This window comes from Paramormyrops kingsleyae, chromosome 25, assembly GCF_048594095.1.
Source record: "Paramormyrops kingsleyae isolate MSU_618 chromosome 25, PKINGS_0.4, whole genome shotgun sequence".
Classification (NCBI taxonomy): Eukaryota; Metazoa; Chordata; class Actinopteri; order Osteoglossiformes; family Mormyridae; genus Paramormyrops; species Paramormyrops kingsleyae.
The window spans coordinates 2,232,870-2,242,211 of NC_132821.1; the positions used below are offsets into that span (position 1 = coordinate 2,232,870).

A 9,342-nucleotide genomic window follows, 5' to 3' on the forward strand; every position below is an offset into this window, starting at 1 on the left:
AAGCCTACCATCCAGAACCTCATGGAAAGATGGCCAGGTCTATTTCAGATGGAGGAGGTATACCTTTAAGTTCTTTTATACTAATGCCTTTAGTCATAGTTTACAGATTGGGAGTAGATGTTTAAAATTTTTGGTGTATGAAGTTATTTAATGAAAAAAATGTATTGTGCGCTGTCTGCTCCTGTACAGATCAATGCAGAGTTTCTGTGGGTTACTGCAGTTCCTCTGCTAACCAGATTTATGGCCCAGCTGGACAAACATTCCCCGCAACTTCTAAAAATCATCAGAAAGAAAGGAGGGACAGCCAAAGAAAAAAATGCCACAATCCTGGCGTTTCTTGATCAGGTATGATGTATATAAGTAACTACTAATATGACACTTAGCATTTTAATCCCTATATCTGATGAGGACATGTATCCTGTTCCACTTTTATTTAGTAAATATAAGTGATTATGGTTATACGCATAGTAAGGCAAATGCTGTGTCTTTTTAAAATGTTAAAAGAAACTGTGTGTGGCTTGAGTCAGAGGATGTGTGCGCTTTGGAAATGTCCTTTCCACACTACAAGCAGATGTCCTTCCTCTGGTGCATACACAGTAACATTTTTGTTACTTACATTAGTACAGTACTCTCACTGCCTAGCTGCGGCCTTCTCCCTTGGTGGGGAACCATTGTTGCATTTGCAAAGTGACCAGTTCTAATGACAGCTCTTCCACAAACCGTTGAGATGCTTCTATAATGCCTTGGTTACAGCTCAAATCCACATTTATCCACACCAAAAACTAGGTGAAAGCAAAGACATCCAGAATGAGAACATGTCAAGGACCACTGGCTGGTCTTGTGAGAGAGCTGTAAAATGCAGTTTTGGCCTGAGCAGTCAGAGCCATCCAGTTCTCCCTCTTCCAAGGAAGACTGCTAGTGGCCTCTGACATCATTTTGCTCTATCCTGTATGACTGCTTTCAATAATTTGTCCTAGGGAGCCAATCTGGAACCAGGGCAAACTGGACAAGAACCAACTGTTTGGAAAGCTGAGAAAAAACAGCTTGCCTCCACATTGCATAGTAACCCTTTTGAATGTCCCTGCAGGATGCCGATGCTGATATTAGGAGGGAGTGTGTCCTTAAATCTCTTATCATCTACCTTGGAGAATGTGTTGAGGACCTGATAAAAGAATACATGGTATGTGTCCAGATCTTTTCTGTCTCTACATGAGATGCAACTTAGTTAATCTTTGGGTAAACTTGTCAGCTTTGCTATTGGATGCAGTGATTAATCAGTTCAGTTCAGTACTTTATTGTTCCACAAGGGGAAATTTGGTGCACAGCAGCAGTCAAAAACAGTCGTGGCACAATTCACACATAAACAGTGCAAAAAATAATAAATAAGTTAAATAAGTTAAAATTACAATGAATAAAAACATGAAAATCATTAATCTACATTAAAATGTGGCAAATTTGGTCAGAGTTGATTAAGAGCTTTGATTGCACTTGGGAAAAAGGAATATTTGTACCGAACCATCAGCGTTTTATCAATGCTAAAATGATTCAGTCGTCTTAAAAAATAGTCGTTGCTGGCCCTTCTTGCAGATCACTGCAGTGTTTTGATTGACGCTGAGAGCATTGTCTATAATGGTTCCCAGGTACTTGTAACTGTCCACAGTATCCACCACAGATCCCCTGATAGTTGTTGGTACAGCAGGGTGGGGAGTTTTCCTGAAGTCTGTACTGAACGATTAATTGACTAATCAATGACTAATCAAGTATTGAATTTATGGACCAGTAATTTGATGATCTATTAATTTTTTTTGAGTCTTTTTTTTCTGCAAAGAATGAAAAGTCAAAATTCTATGAATTCCAGTGTCTTCAATATGATTATTTTCTGGCTTCTGTAGTCTATGATAAGAAAGTGGATATCTTTGGATTCTGGGCTGTTGGTTTTGTCTTCTTGGGCTTTGGGGAGCAGTTATCAACATCTTAACCATTTTACAGACTAAAGGCCAAACACAATAATCACTTTAATTTGACTTTTTTTTTTATCAGTAGCAGCCTAATATTGGCCGCAAAGTTGATTAAAATGTCATTTTCAATGAAGTAATAATCTTTCCTGTATTTTGTATTTATTTGCACATAATTAAAGCAACAAATATAAAAGTAATTGAATGATTATGCAATTCACAACGAATTTAGTCAAACAATTGTTAGAATAGTCTGTAACTAATCAACTTTCAAAATAGTCATTAGTTGTAGTCCTAGATTTATCAGGTGTGCCAGACTGCAGTTGTTCACTTACACATTTTGTCCCATTTTACCTCAAGATGTCTCAGAAAGATGAAGCAGAGCAAGAGCTGGAGAGAACCACTATGGCGATCTTCATATTCAGAGAGAACTCGAGCCTTCTACATCAGCCCCAAGACATCGGGATCATCATTGATGGTGTGGAAGTCCTAAATGAGTTGCCTTCTGTGGCTGCTGGAGTGGCAATGCTCTTTGGACTCTGTTATGCTCTTAACATGAAATATCCACAGGGATTCCGTTTCACCTTTGAGGCTCTTCAGAAGATCCTTATGGAGCTTGATTGCAACAAGATGACCGCCAAGATTCGTAAACTGATTTGTGAGCTCCACACTGCACAATAGTATGTATGGCATGCTTGTGTGAGATTGTTTGCTCGTGTGTATTTAAGTAGCCTGTAGTTCTGACAGGCTCCTAGCCAGCATTTTAAGAGAGAGAGAACCTCATTGGCACTTAGTGCACTTTTCCAAGTGGTACTATAGCCATTTAAGACTTTTATGCGTTGTTTGGCCTTGAGTTAATTGGCCTTAAGTTTTTGTATTTGTTTTTATTTGGTCTTATAGGGACATCACTGCTTCCAGAAAGCAACATTTCATTTACTGTATAGTTTGGATTGGCTAGAGCATGCATGTATTTAGACTTAGTACCATGTGCGTTTGTACTGGTTAATTTGCTTGGAAGGCAATCAATTTTTTATTTGTCTTGCATATAAATATGCATTTATATATTTGTCTTAAGTTTACATCTGTGTTGAAAACACTACAGCAGATTCAAAGTTCAAAGACCATTTTTGATAACAAATGTTTATTTTAAAGGGAGACTTCAGTTGCCATTAGGTGATACAAATGTAGTTTTTTTACATTGTATGGGCACTGTGTATTAAAATGTTTAGAAACAATAAACAATTTTGAAATAATCTGTTGGCCAGTCTTGTTTTTTTAAAGAAAATGCTAATTATTTTTGAGGTACAGTAAAATTAAAAAGTGAAAAATATAGTTTTAATATATCTAAATAAATTAACTGGTGTCAAATAAACATTAATTCATGTTAATTTTGTTGAATGTAAAAACATTAAGTTGGGTCAATTTCAAAATATTAGTTTGGTCCAATAACTACAATATGGTTGTATGTGAAGAAATTTATTTGGATCAAGTAAAAAAATTAAGGTTCGGTCAAGTGCAGTAATATGATTTACATCAATATAAAAAAATCAAGTCATCTTAAGTGATTCAATTTAGTTTCTCTGAAGTCAAATATTTTAGATGTGAAAATGGGACATCAATTTTTTTAGTTTTAGCACAGTTATTCTTTTTACAGTGTGTGCTCTTGTTTATTTCAGTCACAATGGGCGTATTCACATATTTCTTTACCCAATACTAACTGTCAGATTATCATGTTATTATCATGCGAATAGCGCGATTTGCAAGTGGGTGGGTGATCAGAGCCGCTTTTAGACGCAGATGCTTAAGTCAGTCACTCTTGTTCTTTCTATTCATATCACGAAGCTGTAAAAATATATTTAGTTTCTACCTATATATAGTAGACCGTGCAAGGTTTCTGAGGGTATTTTTAAAATGTGTATATGACAAAAACTCACAGAGTTATTTAAACGGTTTTGCGAAATTTCTGTCAGATCCCGCCGGCGGGACCACCGACCCCAGGGGGTTAAATCGACTAATAAATACCCGTGCGCGGGTCGAGTGGCCTCTTCGTAGGCATCTAGAAAAAACTTTTTCTCTGAAGGAAACATTTGCTGAGCTAAAACTTTGATTTGCATTCTTTCTCGCACATTCTTAACCCTATGGAGTGAACCAGGGGCCCCTTGCATGGGGGGGCATTTCTTCCCTCTTTGGAATAATTACCTTATAACTTCAGATATAAAAGTCACAGACACATGCCTGATACCTAAAATCAAAGTTGACCCCTTTACAATTGATTGTAGGTAGTTCAATAACGAAATGAATAACCTGTGTATAATTTATGGACATGCGAATATAACAAAAACAGCTGGAAAAATACAAAATCTGTCTTTTTGTCTTGGATTTTTGTAAATATTTCAAAAACTACATGATGGAATAGGTCCAATTTTAAAAATCTGGTTCCCAAACTTGTTTTCTACATGTGTGCCCAATTTCATATCATTTGATGCAGCCCAACAGGTTTTACGGAGGAAAGAGCAAATGGTGCAACTGGGAGCCTTTCCTATCCAAAACCTAACCTAAACTAATCTGAAACCTATCCAAAATGGCAATAGTGTAACTAGCAGTGTTTTTTGGGGTAGCAACCTTCTTTCTAAATGCATTACCACTTATAGGTCATAAGTAACAATTTGTCACACATCATCACCACACATTTGTAGGAAAATCTATATTTTATTCACACGACTTGTGCCAAACTTATCCAAAACCTATTCAAAAATCTATCCAAAACCTATCCAAACTGGCCACATTGTAACTAGCAGTGTTTTTTGGGGTAGCGTCTTTCTTTCGAAATGCATTACCACTTATGGGTCATAAGTAACATTTTGTCACACAACATCACCACACATTTGTAGGAAAATCTATATTTTATTCACACGACTTGTGCCAAACCTATCCAAAACCTATCCAAAATGGCCGCAGTGTAACTAGCAGTGTTTTGGGATAGCGTCTTTCTTTCTAAATGCATTACCACTTATGGGTCATAAGAAACATTTTGTTTCTAACCCTAACCCTGCATAACTGTGCCCAAACAAAGCCCGACAAGTGCCCCGCATAACTGTGCCCAAAAAAGCCCGACAATTGCCCCGCATAACTGTGCCCAAACAAAGCCCGACAAGTGCCCCGCATAACTTTGCCCAAACAAAGCCGACAAGTGCCCCGCATAACTTTGCCCAAACAAAGCCGACAAGTACCGTACATAATGTTGCCCAAACAAAGCCGACAAGTACTGTACATAACTTTGCTCAAACAAGGCCGACAAGTGCCCCGCATAACTTTGCCCAAACAAAGCCCCGCGTAACTTTGCCCAAGTGAAAGCCAAAAGCGCTGCATTACTTTGCACACTTCAAAGCTTGACAAAGGCGATGCGGAACTCTTCCCAATGTACCACAATACAAGTGTTACCAAAACAAATGTTAATTGTAATTTGCTGAATCACGGAATTATAAAAATCTATAGAATAAAAGAGTAAAATGTAAACTGTAAATAAATGTACTTATGTCGAGCGTTGCATCCTCTCCGTGCAAAAAAGCGTCCTCCTCCATCGAATCAATGGATAAAAGTGACACTTTTTTCCCCCGAACCACTCTTCAAAATCATCTTCTGTGCTTTCTCAACAGTGAAAGTCATCCGAGCCATTTTTCTTCAGTCAAAAAAGTTGTTGTCCGAAAATAACTGGGTAAACTCACGGAGACTACGTGCGCAATGCGTACTCGAGACATTCCCACAAATACTGCACCTGCAGAGAATAAGTTGCGCATTCATGTCCCCAGCGCGAAAAACAATGCCCAATCAGCACATCCCATACCATTTTGCAAACCTTAGACACACCTCTATTGGATGAAGCAAATGACACTGTAATTTGATGTTCATGTAAAAAGTTTATTATGGTGAAACATAACCATGGGCAAAGGTTCAGTGCGTAAAAAATAATGTGCTAGCAGGGAAGCAGAGCATATATCTGAAAAAATACTTGACAATGAAGGATTACAGTGATTGATTTATGTACATAAGAGATCAAGCTTTCAAACGAGGGTAACTTTGTCATTTTATTCATTGGTTTTCTTCTAAAACTCCGAAGATAAAAAACATTGCACGAATGTACAGAATGCCGACTGACATTTTTCCGCGATGAGTGAGCAAGCTATTTGAGAGCATTACAGTCATATTTATGGAAAAATGCGTGTTTTGTCTTAATACTGTGACGGTTTATGAAGTATTGGCCGTGAAAGAAATAGTTTGAAGTGCTTAGTTTTCATTTTATTAACACTTATATTTTACTTCCTGACACTCGACCCGTTTAAAGATGGCTACCATGGTCATTTTATTTTTACTTGTTACAAAAAAACCATGGCACAAAAATTGCGCAACTTTCTACAGATATTATCTGAAAGGTTTTTTGTAGTGTAACAAGCCGTTTTTGGTTGATTTGATACATTTGTTTCTTTTATTGAACGTCTTTTTTTTTTGTTAACCACTAGGCGGCGACAGTGAAAGAGTTAAGGATGAGCTGGCCACTCGCGATCTTCCTGACCAGTTAGAGGATCTCATCGACTTGGCTCTCCGTGTAGATAACCGGCTGTCCCAACGCGAGAGAGAACGGCGGGACGGGGCACGTGTTTCTCAACCTGTGGAATCCACTGTTAGCCCCCTAGAGGCCATGCCCAAGCCTATGCAGGTTGACAGGGCTCGGTTGTCACCTGCCGAACAGCAGCGGCGTTTTTCCTCCCGGGCATGCCTGTATTGCGGGAAGATGGGACATTTCGTCACGTCGTGTCCAGTAAAAGGACGCGCCCACCATTAAGGAGGGTACTGGTGGGCGTGGCTTCAGGTTTGCCCTCTTCTCCCCAGCGCCCCATAGTGTCTGCTGTGCCGTCATGGGGGAGTCAGTTAGCTGCTCTTATTGACTCCGGGGCAGAGGACAGTTTTATTGACGCCACCCTGGTTCAGCAGTGGAGGATACCCACAACACCTATTCAAGTACCCCTGGTGGCTCAATCCCTCACGGGACGAAGAATGGCAACGGTGACCCACGCTACTGTTCCATTAGTATTAGGTCACCCTTGGCTCCTCAGGCATAACCCTCAGATTGATTGGGGAAGGGGTTATATCACCGCCTGGGGTCCGACGTGCTATTCCCAGTGTATACGCTCTGCCCGGTCACCTGTGGCATCTACAGCTCCGGGGGAGACCCCGGACCTGTCCAAGATACCCGCAGAATACCAGGACCTTCAGGAGGTGTTTAGTAAGTCCCGGGCAGCGGCCCTTCCGCCTCATCGTCCTTTCGATTGTCCCATCGAGCTGCTTCCGGGTACTAGTCCACCTAGGGGATGTCTATATTCCCTTTCTGCTCCTGAGAGGACAGCCATGGAGGAATACATAGGACAGTCTTTAGCAGCTGGCATCATTCGACCATCCTCATCACCCGCGGGGGCGGGTTTCTTTTTCGTTGGCAAGAAGGACGGTTCGCTCCGCCCTTGTATTGATTATAGGGGCTTGAATGAGATCACTGTTAAGAACCGTTACCCCCTGCCGTTGTTATCTTCTGTTCTGGATCAGTTACAGGGGGCACGGTTCTTCACGAAACTGGACTTGAGGAACGCCTACCATCTTATCAGGATCAGGGAGGGTGACGAGTGGAAGACCGCATTTAACACGCCCACTGGTCACTATGAGTATCTGGTGATGCCTTTTGGGCTTACTAATGCTCCTGCTGTGTTCCAGAACCTGGTCAACGAGGTCCTTCGGGATATGCTAAACCGCTTCGTGTTCGTGTACCTGGATGACATACTGATATTTTCCTGGAATGAGAGGGATCATGTGCAGCACGTACGCGAGGTCCTGCAGAGGCTCCTTGTGAACGGTTTATTTGTGAAAGCTGAGAAGTGTGAGTTCCATCAACGCACCATCTCCTTTTTGGGTTTCATTCTTGCAGAGGGCACGGTCAGAATGGATTCCGCCAAGGTGAGGGCGGTCAGTCAATGGCCGCAGCCTCGCACACGGAAGGATCTGCAGCGTTTTTTAGGGTTCGCTAATTTTTACCGACGTTTTATCCAGGGTTATAGTATGGTAGCTGCTCCTCTCACGGCTCTCACGTCGTCCAAGGTTCCTTTCCAGTGGACTCCTGCTGCCCAAGACTCCTTCACTAACCTACGGAATACGTTTACATCTGCTCCCATTTTGCAGTTGCCTGATCCGTCTTGCCAGTTCATCGTCGAGGTGGATGCCTCGGGTTCAGGAGTTGGGGCCATTTTATCCCAGTGCTCCATTGAGGATAACAAGGTGCATCCCTGTGCCTTTTTTTCCCATAAACTGTCGGCGGCCGAAGGGAATTACGACATCGGTAACTGCGAACTGCTGGCGGTGAAGCTGGCTCTGGAGGAATGGAGGCACTGGTTGGAGGGGACAACGGATCCGTTCCTGGTCTTGACCGACCATAAGAACCTCGCGTACTTACGCACCGCTAAATGCCTGAATGCCCACCAGGCTAGGTGGTCTCTGTTTTTTCCTCGTTTTCACTTTCTGTTCTCATTTAGACCAGGAGCGAAGAACGCCAAGCCGGACGCACTTTCTCGTCAGTTCGAGGGGGAGACTCATAATGACGACCCCGGTCCCATCCTGCCTCCCAGCCGTTTCATTGGAGCCGTAGCCTGGGGTATTGAGGAGGCCGTCCAGGCAGTCCAGTGATTCTTCCGTCCTCCTGCCTCCAAACAGGCTCTACGTACCCAAGTTTCTACGTTCTCGAACACTGCAGTGGGGACATGCGTCTCTCTTAGCTTGCCACCCAGGAGTTCGGGGAACTGTCGCCCTCCTTAACCCCCTGGGACCGGCAATCCCGCCGGCGGGATCTGACAGAATTCTCACAAGACCGTTTAAATAACTCCGCGAGTTTTTGTCATATACACATTTTAAAAATACCCTCAGAAACTTTGGATGGTCTACTTTTCAAATATATATAGGTAGAAACTAAATATATTTCTACAGCTGCGTGATACGAATAGAAAGAACAAGAGTGACTGACTTAAGCGTCTGCGTCTCGAAGCGGCTCTGATCACCCACCCACTTGCAAATCGCGCTATTCGCATGATAATAACATGATAATCCGACAGTTAGTATTGGGTGAAGAAATATGTGAATACGCCCATTGTGACCGAAATAAACAAGAGCACATGTCTGGGTAGTGTTTACACTGATCGGCTACAATATAGCACACGGATACGTCTCTGCCGCTGAAGCTTTGCGCCAGTGTTGCCACTTTCAGCAGCGAAGCTCATACCTGTGTTCATAGCTCAGTGGGCTAAGCCTGTGTGCCTGCAATCACGTGGTTGCCGATTCTAACGCAGCGTATTTA

The 9,342-nt window shown here is 42.0% G+C and overlaps 1 long non-coding RNA gene across 1 annotated transcript; it reads left to right on the forward strand.

The window, feature by feature from the left end:
- The first annotated feature begins 249 nt into the window (after positions 1-249).
- LOC140582693 (uncharacterized) lies at positions 250-2,726 on the forward strand. The gene is made up of 3 exons (XR_011985509.1): positions 250-345; positions 1,088-1,180; positions 2,316-2,726. It is a non-coding gene; the product is annotated as an uncharacterized lncRNA (long non-coding RNA).
- Positions 2,727-9,342: the final 6,616 nt, after the last annotated feature.